The sequence below is a fragment of the Nicotiana sylvestris genome, chromosome 7, assembly GCF_000393655.2.
Source record: "Nicotiana sylvestris chromosome 7, ASM39365v2, whole genome shotgun sequence".
NCBI lineage: Eukaryota > Viridiplantae > Streptophyta > Magnoliopsida > Solanales > Solanaceae > Nicotiana > Nicotiana sylvestris.
In genome coordinates, this window is record NC_091063.1 from 30,639,173 (window position 1) to 30,657,001 (window position 17,829).

The window sequence follows — 17,829 nt, forward strand, 5'->3', positions numbered from 1 at the left end:
ATGACCTCACACCATTCAAAACAGTCACCAAACAGCCCAAACAACATCAATAATAAACATATTGAGCCTCCCAAAATAGTCCACACACAGCCTAATCACTCCATACATACGACGACCACCGTAGTCGTGTCAAACAACCTGGAAATGTTACGAATAACTATCAGCCCATAACCCTACATATATATGGTGTTTCTCCACACCCTTCCTCCTCCAAAACTCCACAAGATAGTAGTAAAATACGCAGCCCAACAACAACGCAAAACAGTCCACAAAACAATAACATTACTTCCAAGCCTTTCGATATATATTTCACAAGTTCTAGCTTCAATGGCTTAGCTGCAACTTGGATAATCTTAAATACATATAGAGTAAGAGGTTCCTTACCTTTATACAGAAAGAACAACTCCAATTTGACCTTAAATTTCCATGAAATATCCCTCCAATGCTGCCACAACAACAAAAAAGCGAAACTAGCGATCAATTAGTGTTTTTCGGCACTAGAATCACTTTAGAAGGCTTGAAATCACCTAGGATTGATATTAAGAACATGAGGGAGTATTTACAGAACATAAACCCTTTAAAACAACCTCCCACACGAGCTGGAACGACACAAAAATGAGCAACAACAAGAAGAACAAGAGACTTACTAGCGCCACGGAATTCCCGACACTTGATTTGTGTTGTTTGCCCTTTTTTTGGGTCTTGAATCTTGAGAGAACCTTGAGAGGATGTTCCTAGGGTTCTAAGGTCTGAAAATAGTGAAAAGAAATGACTTAAAACGGGTTGGAGTCATCCTATATAGGTCCAAATATCTTAAACCGACTTAGTGGGCCCCATAGAGAGGTGCTTGACGCAGTCTCGCGAAAATGCGAATATCTCTCTACTCCGAGATCGTATCGATGAACGGTTTAATGAGTTGGAAACTAGACTCATAGATATTTAATTTGGTTGGTAGATCACCCCGTAATTCCTTGTAAATTATGAGAAAAGATTAGAAATATTTGACCCAATGTTTAAGTAAAATTATGAACCTAAGTTGCGACAACTTTTGTCGACTTTTGTTTCATAACTCGTTTGACTTCAAGACTTATGATACGGATATTATATGATTAAAATACCTTAATAAATGACCTCTTGAGTGTATTAAGCACCGCTAGATTACCTGAAAATACGAGTTACAACATCCTTGATTCGTTTAACTTCTAATACTGGTTAATCACCCTTATACACTCTTGTATCACTTAAGACCAATAGGATTGACTTCTTATCATCTCAAAGATAATTCCTTCTTGGATTTATGTTAACTAATATATGTCATGAACTAACACATGTGGATATGGGTTGTAACAATTTCAATGTCATCTAAAACACGTCTTTCGACCACGCCATATGAAATGCACCCGTAGTCCGAGACACATTTTATTTAACATTGTTAAGTTTGAATTTGGGTCACACGAAATGCACACCCGAGTTTAGGAAAGTAATTTTTAAATAGCGCGCCTAAAGCAACTACGCTCTTTCAACTTTGCGAGGGCCATGGAAGATTCAACTAAATGACACACCTCGATTTCTAAAGGATTAAAATATTAATTAAATAAGGGCCATGCATTTTTGAGATTTTATTTGGCATGGCACACCTCGATTCCAATTGTAGAGGGGATCTCAAACTAAATTTGGAGGGCCATAAGCTATTTGTGTTATCTAATACGATTCACCTCAATTCATTTTAAGAAGACCAATTAATTAAGAGAAAACTTCAAGGGATTTTAATTGACCATTCAAACTCATATAAAAACTAACTAAAGAGCTAAACTTGAAGAAACGTCATGAGCTCAAATAGCCAAGAGGTAGGCAACCCGATTACAAGGCTTCCAAGCTTGGGCCCAAAATGAGCCCAATTTAGTGACGACAAGGACGTCCTAGAGCAGATAGTATGCAAACCAATTCTGATTTTCGAACGCCATAACTAGGCCAGCTTTTAGGTCCAATTCTCAGAATCAAAACTGATGCAAAATCAATTAAATGACAATCAACCAAAAAACCATATGAAAATATGAAGTTACACTAGCATTTAATTCTGAGTTTTAATTACTAACTAAGCTTCCAATTTATATGACATGCATTTTGAGTCCAACCCACTACTAGAAAATCCAGCAGCCACAAAAGAAACACTAGGCTCAAGGAACAAGCTCGAGCAACCATGATACACTATCTTCTCTTGCTAAGGACCTGAAAGCCCGAGCTTAGGAGGCCCAAACCTTGCCAAAATCCAAATCAGGGATCAAGACTGCATCTCGAGTCCCCACCAGCAATAAATACCGTTTTCATTTAATAACAAAAGGATGAGCTTCATCATTCCACAATCACTAGAACATAGGGAAGTTTCAAAAACTACTGAAGACGCCCGCCAAAATTTTAACTATACTGATAATGCATTTTACTGATGTTCATGCTTAAATCCAAACCTAAACTCAAACACAGCCTAACAAAAACTTCAAAACCATTCACCTTCCTCAATACCAAACAGTGACAAATCTAAGGAACTAGCATAGTTTACTTTAATCAAAAATCAAAACCCAAATTCTTAAAGAGCTTAAGTTCATTCATATAGCATACTAAAGACATGAAACAACCAAAATAACATGTGTAATTCAGGACTTATTACAGAACACTGAAAAGGCAAAGGAAAACAAATGCGATGAAATTCAAATGCGACTTGTATTCAGTCAGGCTTCAGCTCAAGATACATCACTTGTGGACAATGATTCAGAAAATACCCAGATATAGCAAAAATAGAATCAGAAACCAGAGTGGAGATCCAGAAGAAAACAATAGCAGCAATAAACAGAAGGAGCAATAACTCAGTAGGAGGAATAGCAGTAGAAACCAACTCAACCCGGCAATAAAATAGTGTTTTCCAAATAGTAAACCCAAACCAGCTTCAAAATATCTAGAATTCAACCCATTTTTAGCCCAGAATGCAAAACTATCAAAGGTTCAGTGATTTCAACTAACTATTAGGATTAGAATAACCAAAACCCAAGGAAAATTTTCAGTAGTTTCTCATAAAATCCCAAAATTATAAAGTATTTCAGAATTTCTTCAAGGGCAGCAACCATTTTTGATTTTTCTAGATTTTTGTCTCTTCCAAAAACTCCCCCTTGAATAGCAAGTCTTGGTGCCTTTATAGGCAAAGCATTAGGGCAGCTCTTAGGAAACAGTTTTTGCATTTTCCCCTTTTGGAATTTTCATTATAACTTAGCAAACCTTAGTCAATTTTTGATTTTGCTTAACTCCCCTTAGTTCAAATGTCAGAATTTCAAAATAATCCCTCTCCCCAGCTTCCTAGAAGCTTCCCGTTCAGTTACACAATATTCCCCTAGCCAATTTCCCTAAACTACCCTTTTAAACTTCTATTTTTACCTTTAAGAACCTAGACAGAACATGGGTCGAATTGACCCAATGGCTTAACTCCCAAATGAATGGGATGTTCTTTGCCAATGGGTCGGCATTGAACCCAAGGCCCAAACATAATCAGAACCCTATGTTGGCTGTTCAGTGAAAAGTCAGAAAGATTACACAACTGAACAAATTCACAATGGATCTTTTAGCTAAACGACTGACCTCCTTTTAAATTAGCTAATGAACTATAACTAAGCTAAATTACCACATTTAACAAAGGCCAAGTATACGACTAGAAAAACAAATCAGAAATTAAACGAGCCATATACACAACTAAACAGTATTTACGAGAATATCTACAAGCTGATTGAAGAGCTCACGGAATAAGTACGACCCCCATTTAAGCAAAGAAACCTATATTCAGTATTTTAATACTTCACCAAGTTCAAACCAAGAAATCAAACTAAAGAAAAAAGGAGAAAGAGGGAGGGACAAGTAAAAGAAAACGGACAGAGAAGAGAAGATGCAGAAGGATACGAGCATGTGATCAAAAATAGAAGATGGAGACGAAAGGGCAAAATCAAAGTACCTAGATGGCCATACGGACGATGCTTGATAAACTTCAAATGACTCCGATTTGACTCGAAACTAGTATTAGCCGTATGTTCTTTTGAGAACAGACGAGCAATACTCGTTTCAAGCCTAATCGTTCTCAAGAACTCGAGGACTTGAGAGATTTTCTTCTTCTTTGATTTCAGATTTGAAACAAGTCCGATTTAACGAGGATTTTGGGAAAAATGGTGGTGGGTTAGGATGCAAGGAGGGGCGATGGTTGCATGGCCGGACTTTGGTGGTGGTTGGAGCTATCTCGACAGTGAAAATGGCGGAAGCTCCTTAGGGATGCGCTAGAGTTGTATGAGAGAGATGAGAGATGGAGATGGTACTAGGTTAATTTCGAGGATTTTCGATAGTCTTAAGCAAAAGTAGAGATATGCTTTGGATCGTTGGATGGAGCAAAATAAAGGGCCAGGATTGATTTGAGTTACCAGAAGTCAGGACGACATCGTTTTGGTTTGTAGGGGGACTGGACCGGGTGAGGCGGGTCTGGGCCTGGGTTAAACAGGTATTGGAGGGGAAATTTTGGGTTGTTACAAGTTGGCCCAAATACAACCTTTCTCACTTCCTTTTATTTTCATTTCTTCTTTTCTAATTTCTTTTAAATTACAACTAAAAATAAAAACCTAAATTAATTCCTACATCAAGTTATCCTACCACATTGAATTAATTAAATCCGACTAACAATTACCACCAATAATTAAAAACCAAATTTGAAGGTAAGACTACCAAAATTTCAAAAATTAAAATTAAAAGTGCGAAAGTAAACTATTTTTGTGATTTTTTCCATTTTTGTAAAACAACTTAATTTGCTAATTAGTCTAACAAATGTAAAATTAAATCCTAAATACAAATGCAATATATTTTTGTATTTCCATGAATTAGATAAAATAACATGCATAGACAAAGGCAAACAGTCGACAAAATGCCACAAAAATCTGCGAAGTCGCAAATAATGGGAAAATTTATTTTTCTTGAATTTGTGAGTAATTCATATAGGGCAAAAATCACGTGCTCACATCTGCCCCTCTTTGCTCGGAAACACGAAGAGTTTTCATGCAAAGATAAAGTGAGCGGATACGAGCGATTTTTGCCCGTTTGAATACTCCGTGGGGAGCATTTTTGAAAAATTTGACCGCACCCTACTTCTGAGGTTGCTTACATATCCCTGGCTATAAATGAATCAGGTTAGTGTAGTTTGGGAAGTTTTGGTAGCTGGGACTACCATGAAGCTGTGATTTCACTGTTGCTGTTGTTGTTGTTGCTGCTACTACTTACTGAACTCCTTATTACACCATGACAAAATAAAAAGAAGCTAGACTAAACTATGATCTATGAATTACAAAAGCTCTATCTATATCTTCAAACTTGATCTTGTGATTCTTGTTGCTTTGTAGATTTGTATTCTCCAGGTGAAGTCCCTTTGTTGCCGACTTGAATTGTAATCTGAGATTCTTTCCCTTTTCTTCAGGTGGATGCCTGATTGCCAAAAAATTGAATTGTATTCCCGTGCTCTCCAGGTGGGCGCCTGACTGCTAAACTTGAACTGTATTCCTGTGCTCTCCAGGTGGACGCCTGATTGCTGAACTTGAACTATATTCCCGTGCTCTCCAAGTGGGCGCCTGATTGCTGAACTTGAACTGTATTCCTGTGCTCTCTAGATGGGCTCTTGATTGCTGAACTTGAACTGTATTCCCGTGCTCTCCAGGTGGGCACCTGATTGCTGAACTTGAACTGTATTCTCGTGCTCTCCAGGTGGGCGCCTGATTGCCAAAACTTGAACTGTATTCCTGTGCTCTCCAGGTGGGCGCCTGATTGCCAAACTTGAACTTTATTCCCGTGCTCTCCAGGTATGCGCTTGATTGCCAAAACTTGAACTGTATTCCCGTGCTCTCCAGGTGGGCGCCTAATTACCAAACTTGAATTATATTCTCGTGCTCTCCAGGTGGGCGCCTGATTGCTGAACTTGAACTGATTCTCCTTCTTCTCCAGGTGGGTGCCTGATTTCAACAAAATAGACAAAACAAAGAAAATTTTCTGCCCCAGTTTGGTAGCTGGGTACATATGTGAGTGTTAACTAAATAATGTTACCAAATATCAATAAGAATTTTAAAGCAAGGTCCCATTATCCAGGGGGGTCCTGACAACTCTTAATTAAACAAAAATTTTAAATCCAAGTTATATCCTCTAAAGGTGTGACTTCCGCTAAATCTTGTTATCTAAGAGGGTCTTAAACTACACCCCATTATCTAGGAGGGTCCTGAAAACCAAAAATCAAGTATTATTTTTTTAAAAAATGATAATTTTACGGCTGAATTACACTACCCTACAACAGAGCTTACGCTAAATCTTGTTATCTAATGGAAGTCTTAAAGCTAAGTCCCATTATCCAGGAGGGTCCTGAAAACTCCTAATTGAATCCTATCTTAAACATGCTAACTTTAAAGCCAACTTATATTCCTTTGGGGTACATCTATACGATATTTTGCTACTCATGATTGTTTTGAATTTTTAAACTAGGTCCCATTTTCCAGGAGGGATCTGAGAACTTCAAATTAAATCCCATTATCCAAGCGGGTCCTGAGAGTTTACGGTCAAACCTGTATGGTGCTTGCCTTTCCTTATGGAGGGTTTCTCCGAAACAACGAAACTTTCTGCCCCTGTTTCAATCAAAGAAAAATCTTGTCAGTTTAAAATGTGGTGGTTAGTTGATGGCATTCTTGCAGAAGGTCTCTCCACTGCCGTGCTTTGTTTTGACTGGCTTCCCCGAACTGACCCTGAACCGCTTGGCTTTCTGACAGACTTTCAACCCACATGATCTTGGATGACCCGAGTGTTCTATACCCGAACCGTTGTTTTACACCTCTAACCCATTTAACTGAACCTCTGCATTGCCCATGAAATTACTAAATCATTCCGCCGATGGAACTTTCGCTGGCACTTTATATCCCACTTTACATCATGCTATCTTTAGTATGTTCTGGCCACACTGTGCTTTGCAATTTTTGAAGTTAGTAGTGAGCTTTGAAATCCTTTCTTATTTGCTTGACCAATACTAATATTGAAACATCTTAGAGAAAGGAAACCCAAAAGAACTGAAATGCAATGACCCTTAGAGTTAAGGATAAAGAAAATCCAAAACTGGATGACTTGCTAAAAAGGAAAAAGGAAAGAGACTTATCTGAGTGGAACAACTAGTACCAATGATCATGACATGTATTTTGGATTAATCGGCCCAATCTGTCCAACCAATCAACTTTCAGTTGCCATACTTTGTTGCCCCGGAGTTTCCATAACCTGACTTCTTCGCCAAAACCTTGACCTTGTTCAGCCTGCGGTGCCATGAAGGGTTTTCACCAACAAGCCTCTCTCATTTGTTCATCTCTTAACTCACTTTCGCCTTACGGTAACCATGAGGGTTTTCACCAATAAGACTCTCATTTTTTATTTCTCTCAGCTCACGTCGCCTTATGGTGCCCGTGAGAGTTTTCACCAATAAGACTCTCTCATTTTCAACATTTTTCTGCTTGGACCAGAGTGTTGCCTCTGATATGAATTACCTCTCCATGATTGACTTGGCATTTCTTGAAGACTGATCGGAATGTCTTTCTTTGGACCGTAATGTGGGCTTTTGGATAAGGTTAGAAAGAAAGGGTGTAAACGGCTCAAAATAATTCAAATGGGTTCAAAATTACAAACTTTTGGAATCAGATTTCTTGCAACAACTACAACTTCTGCCCCAGTTTCTTTGCTTGAGGACTTTCGGGATTTTATTTTGATGGGACCGAACCGTGAGGCTGCCTACGTATCCTTAAAAGGAATCAGGTCAAACGTAGTTCATGTCATAGAAACTACTTTGCTGTTGTGATTTTCTCTTTCTTTTCTTTCTCGTTTTCTTTCTTTTTCTCTTCTTGTTGTTTTGTTATCTTCTTTTCTTCTTGTTTTTCTTTTTTTTTCTTCCTTTTCTTTCTCTTTTTATTCTTTTCTTTTATCTCTTTTCCTTTATTTATCTTTCATGCTTGCGTTTCTGATCTTTGCTACTGATTCCAAAAGAGGAGTATGAAAGGTAATAAACAAGGCCCAAAGGGATAACAAAGGATAAAGTGTTTAGATAGAAGAACAAAATGCCTTCGTCATTCCAATCTTCAAAACATGCCAAGTACAAACAAATAAAATTTAACCAAAGAAAATCATACATAATATCTCTTGACCGCATCGGAATTGATGGCCATTTCTACACACTTGCCTTCTATGTCTGTTAAATACAAAAGCACCATTGGACAACACTCTCGTTACGATGAACGGCCCCTGCCAATTAGGGGCAAACTTGCCTTTTGCTTTGGCTTGGTGAGGAAGGATACGTTTCAATACTAGCTGACCTACTTCAAACTTCCGTGGACGCACTTTCTTGTTATATGCTCTTGCCATTCTCTGTTGATACAATTGGCCATAACACACTTGTCACGACCCAATTCCCGAACCCGATCGTGATGGCGCCTCTCGTGAAGACAAGGCCAGCCAGACCAAAACGGAACACCTGTTTAAGTAGTTAATTATCATAAACAGTGATAAACATAAGATAATAACCATAGATTGCAAAAATTTAATGATAACAACAGTGGAAACCATCCCGACACAACCCAAACTGGGGTGTCACAAGTCATGAGCAACTAAGAAATCCGAATACAAGTCTATTGAACACTAATTCCGATATAATAGTTATAAAAACATGAAAATAATAAGATAAGTGAGGCACAGGGCTGCGAACACCAACAACTACCTCGTAGTTTTCGAATCACTACCTGAACTGGGGGAAATCAACACTCAGGAGCAGACTCTGCGATGCCTGAATCTGCACACATGGTGCAGGGAGTAATATGAGTACTCCGACTTAGTGAGTAATAATTATATATAATTGCTGAAAGTATGAAAACACGTAAAGGCACAAAACAATTCTATATCAAGCAGTAAAATCACTTAAAGTAGTAAATCAGTGAAGAAATCAAATGATATTCCTTTTTAAAACAAGTAAAACAGGTAATTTAACAGGTAAATAACAAGTAGAACTCCGCCCTTCGGGCACAGTATCAATCGCTCAGAACAGTATCAGCCTCTCGGGCTTGCTCTCAGTACACTATCAGCCCCTCGGGCTCAGTATCAATCGCTCAGAACAATATCATCCCCTCGGGCTCACTCTCAAATCATAATGGGTACCCGCGCTCACTGTGGGTGTGCAGACTCTGGAGGGGCCCCTTACGGCCCAAACGCTATATCAAGCCACCTCGTGGCATCATCACTCGGCACTCGGCCTCACATCACTCAAGCCACCTCGTGGCATATAAAGTATCTTAGGCCTTCGGGCTCATATCACTAAGCATATCCTCACATATGGCCCTCGGCCTCACTCAATCCAAAAATCATCACAAGCCCCTTGGGCATTAGTAAAATAGTAGTTCTCAGCCCAAAACATGATGTAGAAATATCATTTATGTTTCAAATATGAGTAAAAGTGGCTGAGTTTGTAAAACAATAGATATCAACAGGACTGAGTTCAAATAATAAGTCAAGCAGTGAGGAAAACAGTGATAAAAATCCCTGAAGGATCCAAATAGTTGGCACGAAGCCCAAATATGGCAATCAGCCCAAATCATGATGATAACAAATAAATTTCAGTCAAATACATGGTAAAAATTATCAATCGGGACGGACCAAGTCACAATCCCCAGTAGTAAAAGACCCCACACTCATCATCCAGCGCGTGTTTCACCTCAATATAGCACTACAATGTGCAATCCGGGGTTTCAAACCCTCAGTACATCATTTACAACCATTACTCACCTTGAACAGGCTAAATCTCTAGCTCGCGACACCTTTGCCCCTCAAATCGACCTCCACGAGCGTCGAATCTATCCAAAATCAGAATGAATACGTCACAATATGCTAAGGAAATAAAGCCCAAGCGAAAACAATTAACAAAGGGCACAATTCTCGAAATTACCAAAACCCGAGCCCCGGGCCCACATCTCGGAATCGGGTAAAATTTACATTTTCAGAATTGACATACCCTCACGAGTCTAACCATACCAAAATTATCCAATTCCGATACCATTTGGTCCTTCAAATCATCATTTTACATTTTTGAAAGGTTTCACAATTTTCTTCCCAAATTCCATCCCAAATCACGAATTAAATGATGAATTCAGTGATAGATTCATGTATTCTAGCCAAATCTGAGTTAAAATCACTTACCCCGAAGAATTTCTTGAAAAACCTTCGAAAAATCGCCAAAATCCAAGCTCTCTAGATCAAAATATTAAACAAAACCCAAAACCTCATATTTATAAAGTACCCCTCAGATTTCAGCCTCCGCGGGCCGCACCAAATCGACCGCAGTCCGCGCAAAAACAACCGCGGCCGCACACGCCTTCCTCTGTAATGATAGGCTTTAGTGTTTTGGCCATAACCTTTTCTACAGATGTCCAAATTACGATATCTTTATCTTTATGAAAACTAGACATGAAGGGCTACAACTTATGTTTTTGAATTATCTCGAAATCCCTTGTAGATCAAAAGATATGAGCTTCCGAAGTAGGACCAGTGAATCGTTCCCCACCGCGGCCGCACACCATTTTGTGCGGTCCGCATGACGCCTACCGCGGCCGTACTTCTTTTTGTGCATTCCACATAGCACATAACGCGACCGAACTTCTTTTTGTGCAGACCGCGCGGGTGGTTTCGGAGGCCTGCAACCCTCCTGGACCTGCTACAGCTATGATTTTCTGCCTAAAACATCCCGGAACCTACCCGGGACCCCCAAAACTTCAAACTAATTGTACCAACACATCCCATGACATCGTTCAAACTTGTTCAACACTTCAGAATGCTTACAACAATATCAAATCACCAATTTAACATAGGATTCAAGCCTAAGAACTTCAAGAACTCTTAAATTATGCTTTCGCTCAAAAAGTCTATCAAATCTCGTCCGAATGACCTGAAATTTTGCACACACATTTCAAATGACACAACGAAGCTACTACAACCTTCGAAATTCCATTCCGACCCTTATATCAAAATCCACCTATCCACCCGAAATTTCCAAAATATCAATTTTGCCAATTCTAGCCTAATCTCCTCTACAACTCCAAAACTCATTCCGATCGTGCTCCGAAGTCACAAATCACCTCCCGAAGCTAACTGAACCATCAGAACTCACATCCGAGCCCTCTAACTCATAAGTCAACATCCGGTTGACTTTTCCAACTTAATCCTTCTTAAAAGAGACTAAGTGTCTCATTTCTTACCAAAACCACGCCAAACGCAAACTAATCAGCTCGACCACATAAAACACGAATAACGAAGCATAAAGAAGTAGAAATAGAGGAAACGGAGCGGTAACTCATGAGACGACTGACCGAGTCATCACATCCTCCCCAACTTAAACAAACGTTCGTCCTTGAACGAGTCAAAAAACATACCTAAAGCCTCAAACAGGTGAGGGTATCTGCTCCGCATCTCCCGCTCGGCCTCCTAGGTAGCCTCCTCCATGGGCCGACCTCTCCACTGCACTTTCACTGAAGCTATATTCTTTGACCTAAACTTCCGAACCTGACGACCCAAAATAGCTACTGGCTCCACATCATAGGTCAAATCATCATCCAACTGAACCATGATGAAGTCCAAAACATGAGACGGATCCCCAATATACTTCTAGAGCATAGAAACATGAAATACCGGATGCACACTCAACAGGCTGGGTGGCAAAGCAAGCTCATATCCACCTCCCCAATCCTCCGAAGCACCTCAAAAGGCCCAATGAACCGCGGACTCAACTTCCTTTTCTTCCAAAACCTCATAACACCCTTCATGGGCGAAACCTTCAGCAAGACCTTCTCACCCACCATGTAGGATACATCTCAAACTTTCCGGTCCGCATAACTCTTCTGACGCGACTGCGCTGTACGAAGCCTCTCCTGAATCACCTTCACCTTCTCTAAGGCATCCTGAACCAAATCTGTCCCCAATAGTCTAGCCTCGCCGGGCTCGAACCAACCAACTGGAGATCTACACCGCCTCCCGTACAAAGCCTCATATGGAGCCATCTGAATACTCGACTGGTAGCTGTTGTTGTAAGCAAACTCTGCAAGCGGTAGAAACTCATCCCATGAACCTCCAAAGTCAATAACACAAGCACACAACATGTCCTCCAATATCTGAATCGTACGCTCGAACTGTCCATCTGTCTGAGGATGAAAAGTTGTGCTCAACTCCACCAAAGTAGCCAACTCTCGCTGAACAGATTTCCAATACTGGGAAGTATACTGAGTACCTCTATCTGAGATGATGGAAAACGGAACACCATACAACCGAACAATCTCCCGGATATAAATCCCTGCTAGCTACTCTGAAGAATAGGTAGTACACACAGGGATGAAATGCGCGGACTTGGTCAGCCGATCTACAATCACCCAGATAGCATCAAACTTCTTCAAAGTCCGAGGAAGTCCAACAACAAAGTCCATAGTGATCCTCTCCCACTTCCACTCGGGAATAACCACCTGCTGAAGCAAGCCACCCGGTCTCTGATGCTCATATTTTACCTGCTGGCAGTTGAGACACCGAGCTACAAATCCCACAATATCTTTCTTCATTCTTCTCCACCAATAGTGCTGCCTCAAATCCTGGTACATCTTCGTGGCACCCGGATGGATAGAATACCGCAAGCTATGGGCCTCCTCCAGAATCAACTCTCTAAGCCCATACACATTGGGCATACAAATCCGGCCCTACATCCTTAACACACCATCATCACCGGCGGTCACATCTTTGGCATCATCATGCTGAACTCTGTCCTTAAGGACAAGCAAATGCGGATCGTCATACTAGCGCTCTCTGATGCGATCATATAAGAAAGACCGAGAAACCACACATGCCAACACCTGACTAGGCTCCGAAATATCCAAACTCACAAACCGATTGTCCAAGGCCTGAACATCAACTGCAAGGGATCTCTCCCCAACTGGAATATATGCCAAACTCCCCATGCTCACTGCCTTTCTGCTCAATGCATCAGCCATCGCATTGGCCTTTCCCGTATGGTACAATATAGTGATTTCATAATCCTTAAGCAATTCCAACCATCTCCGCTGCCTCAAATTAAGATCCTTTTGCTTGAACAAATGATGAAGACTGCGATGATCGGTGAATACCTCACAAGATACACCATAAAAATAATGCCTCCAAATCTTCAATGCATGAACTATGGCAGCCAACTCCAAATCATGAACAGAGTAGTTCTTCTCATGGGGCTTCAACTGACGAGAAGCATAAGAAATAACTCTACCCTCCTGCATCAATACACAACCAATCCCAACTCTCGAAGCATCACAATACACAGTATATGAACCTGAAGCTGATGGAAAAACCAACATTGGATCTGTGGTCAAGGATGTCTTCAGTTTTTGAAATCTCTCCTCACACTCGTCCGACCATGCAAATGGAACACCCTTCTGAGTCAACTTGGTCAAGGGCGATGCGATAGATGAAAATCCCTGAATAAACCGGCGATAATAGCTTGCCAATCCAAGAAAGCTACGAATCTTTGTGGCTGAGGACGGTCTGGGCCAACTCTGAACCGTCTATATCTTCTTCGGATCAACCTGAAAACCCTCGTTGGACACCACGTGCCACAAGAAAGCCACTGAACTGAGCCAAAACTCACATTTGGAGAATTTTGCATAAAGCTTCTCCTCACTCAATATCTGCAATACAACTCTCAAATGCTCTGCGTTCTCCTCTTGACTATGTGAGTACACCAGAATATCGTCAATGAATACAATAACGAACGAATCTAGATAAGGTCGAAATACACTGTTCATCAAATGCATGAACGCTGCTGGGGCATTGGTTAGCCCGAAAGACATCACAAGGAACTCATAATGTCCATATCTGGTCTTGAAGGCAGTCTTAAGAATATCTGAATACCTTATCTTCAACTGGTGATAATCAGAACGGAGATCAATCTTGGAGAACACCCTCGCTCCCTGAAGCTGATCAAATAAATCATCAATGCGAGGCAAAGGATACTTGTTCTTAATTGTTACTTTGTTCAATTGCCTATAATCAATGCACATTCTCATCGTGCCATCCTTCTTCTTCACAAACAAAACCGGTGCACCCCAAGGTGACACACTAGGCTGAATGAACCCCCTTATCTAAGAGTTCCTGAAGCTGTTCTTTCAATTCCTTCAACTCTGCTGGTGCCATACGATATGGCGGAATAGAAATGGGCTGAGTGCCCGGCACCAAGTCAATACAAAAATCAATATCCCTGTCCGGTGGCATGCCAGGCAGGTCTGTAGGAAACACATCGGGAAAATCCCTCACAACTGGGACAAAATCGATACTAGGAGTCTCAGCTCTGACATCCCTCACAAACGCTAGATATGAAAGACAACCCTTCCCAACCATAAGTTGGGCATTCAAGAAAGATATCACTCTACTAGGAACATAATCAGTCACACCACGCCACTCGATCCACGGTACACCCGGCACAGCCAAAGTGACTGTCTTATTATGACAGTCTAGAATAGCACGAGGTGGAACCGGGATCAAATAATACAGAGGCATCTCTGTGGAGACTGAAACAATACCTGTAATGATAGCATCTGGCCTGCCTGGAAGTGCATAAAAACGGGCCTGACCGCCCCCTGATCGACCTCCCCCTCTGGGGCGACCCCTGGCTGCTTGACCTCTACCCCTAGCTGGCTGGGCGGGTGGTGAGGTAACTGGAGCAGAAGTCGAAGGCTGACCCCTCTGCTGAGATGAACTAGAAATACATCTAGGACACTACCTCCACACATGTCCAAACTCTCCACACTCAAAACAACTCCCAGGTGCTAGAGAAGGGGACTGAAGGGAACCCCTCGCACCGGAGTGACCAGCTAATACACTCGGCATAGAAGAACCCTGAGCTGACGGGGCATGAGATGAACTCTGGGTTGGAAGAGCACTAAGTGATGACTGGCCCTGCTGAGTACCGTGATAACCATGACCCGGAGATGCCCCACGATAACCTGGGTGAGCTGACTGAGCAGGCCTGAAAGAACGACCTCTACCATACTGAAACTGGCCCCTCGAAGGAGTACCACTATAACTGCCAGATCTTCGAGGCCTCTTGACCTCTCTCTCCTCTCGATCCTGACGGTGAACCGTCTCAATCTCGCGAGCGATATCGACCACCTCCTCAAATGTAGCACCCAACACCTCTCTCGGGTCATAAGAATACGGAGATGATAGTTAAGGCCATCAACAAATCTCCTGATCCTCTCATGATCTGTCGGAACCATCCAAATGGTATGACGAGCCAACTCAGAAAACCTCGACTCATACTGTGACACAGTCATATCCCCCTGTCGCAACCACTCAAACTGTCTACACAGCTCCTCTCTACGGGACTGCGGTATATACTTCTCCAAGAAGAGAGTGGAGAACTCATGCCAAGTAAGGGGCGCTGCTCCAACTGGCCTACGCCTCTCATACGCCTCCCACCAAGTGAAGGCAACCCTAGTAAACTGGAAGGTGGTAAATGCCACACCACTAGTCTCAAGAATCCCTACTGTACGGAGCATTCACTGCCACTTATCAAGAAAACCCTGGGCATCATCGCCCTCAGCACCACTGAATGACGGAGGATGGAGTCTACCAAACCTCTCAAGACGATGCTGCTCATCATCCGGCATAACTGGCACAACAAACTCCTGAGCTGGTGCAACTGGTTGAGCTGGAGGTTCCCTCGGTGTCTGTAGTCCCTGCACTACCTGCTCAGGTGTGCGAGCAGCGGGGGTCTAATTGCCTCCCCCGGCCTATGAAGTAGCTACTACTATAGTGGCTGAAACTGCCTAAGCCTTTCCAGTACAAACTGATAAGATCTGTGCCAAGGCCTCTTGAAGACCTGGAATCACGATGGGCACAGCTGGTGCCTGAACTGGTGCTGCCGGAGCATCCATAGCTGGAGCCTGATCTGGATCTAGGGAAGTTGGTAGATCTACAGGTGCTGCCCTTGTGCTCTGCCTGTGGCGCGACCACGACCGCGTCCACGGCCTCTGGTGGTCTCAACTGGTGGCACTGGTGGTCGTCCACCTCGTCCGGTAGCTCGCGTCCTCACCATTTGTGAGAGGATGGAATAACAGAAGTTTATTACTCGAACCAACAAGTTCGCACGACAAGAGTTTCAAGAATATGAAGTTTTTCCTAAAAAGGTTCTGTAGCCTCTCGAGGATAAATACAGACGTCTCCATACCGATCCACGAGACTCTACTAAACCCGCTCATGACTCGTGAGACCTATGTAACCTAGGCTCTGATACCAACTTGTCACAACCCAATTTCCAAACCCGATCGTGATGGCGCCTCTCGTGAAGACAAGGCCAACCAGACCAAAACGGAACACCTCTTTAAGCAGTTAATTATCATAAACAGTAATAAACATAAGATAATATCCATAGATTGCAAAAATTTATCGATAACAATAGTGGAAACCATCCCGACACAGCCCAAACCGGGGTGTCACAAGTCATGAGCAACTAAGAAATACAGATACAAGTCTACTAAACACTAATTCCGATACAATAGTTCTAAAAACATGAAAATGATAAGATAAGCAAGGCACGGGGCTGCGAACGCCAACAACTACCTCGTAGTCTCCGAATCACTGCCTGAACTGGGGGAAATCAACACTCAAGAGCGGACTCTACGATGCCTGAATCTGCACATATGGTGCAGAGAGTAATATGAGTACTCTGACTCAGTGAGTAATAATTATAAATAAGGCTGAGAGTATGAAAACACGTAAAGGCACAAAGCAATTCCATATCAAGTAGTAAAATCACTTAAAGCAGTAAATTAGTGAAGAAATCAAATGATATTCCTTTTTAAAACAAGTAAAACAGGTAATTTAATATGTAAATAACAAGTAGAACTCCACCATTCGGGCACAGTATCAATCGCTCAGAACAGTATCAACCCCCCGGGCTTAGTATCAATCACTCAGAACAGTATCAGCCCCTCGGGCTCACTCTCAGATCATAATGGGTACCCGCGCTCACTGTGGGTGTGCAGACTCTGGAGGGGCCCCTTACGGCCCAAACGCTATATCAAGCCACCTCGTGACATCATCACTCGGCTCTCGGCTTCACATCACTCAAGACACCTCGTCGCATATAAAGTATCTCAGGCCCTCAGCTTAATAGCACTCAGCATATCCTCACATATGGACCTCGGCCTCACTCAGTCCAAAAATCATCACAAGCCCCTTGGGCATTAGTAAAATATTAGTTCTCAGCCGAAAACATGATGTAGAAATATTATTTAAGTTTCAAATCTGAGTAAAAGTGACTGAGTTTGTAAAACAATAGATATCAACAGGACTGAGTTCGAATAATAAGTCAAGTAGTGAGGAAAATAGTGATAAAAATCCCTGAAGGGTCCAAATAGTTGGCACGAAGCCCAAATATGGCAATCAGTCCAAATCATGATGATAACAAATGAATTTCAGTCAAATACGTGGTAAAAATCATCAATCGGGACGGACCAAGTCATAATCCCCAGTAGTAAAAGACCCCACGCTCATCATCCAGCACGTGTCTCACCTCAATATAGCACTACGATGTGCAATTCGGGGTTTCAAACCCTCAGTACATCATTTACAACCATTACTCACCTTGAACCGGCTAAATCTCTAGCTCGCGATGCCTTTGCCCCTAAAATCAGCCTCAACGAGCGTCGAATCTATCCAAAATCAGAATGAATATGT

At 41.9% G+C, this 17,829-nt stretch overlaps 1 long non-coding RNA gene across 1 annotated transcript in view; it reads right to left on the bottom strand.

Annotated features, from left to right (window-relative positions):
• Positions 1-412: 412 nt before the first annotated feature.
• LOC138872490 (uncharacterized) overlaps positions 413-17,829 on the bottom strand; it is a 175,879-nt gene continuing 158,462 nt past the window's right edge. Inside the window, exons 2-3 of the long non-coding RNA XR_011400885.1 lie at positions 648-749; positions 413-445 (exon numbers count right to left, since the gene is read on the bottom strand). This is a non-coding gene — a long non-coding RNA (uncharacterized lncRNA). The remainder of the gene's footprint in view (positions 446-647; positions 750-17,829) is intronic.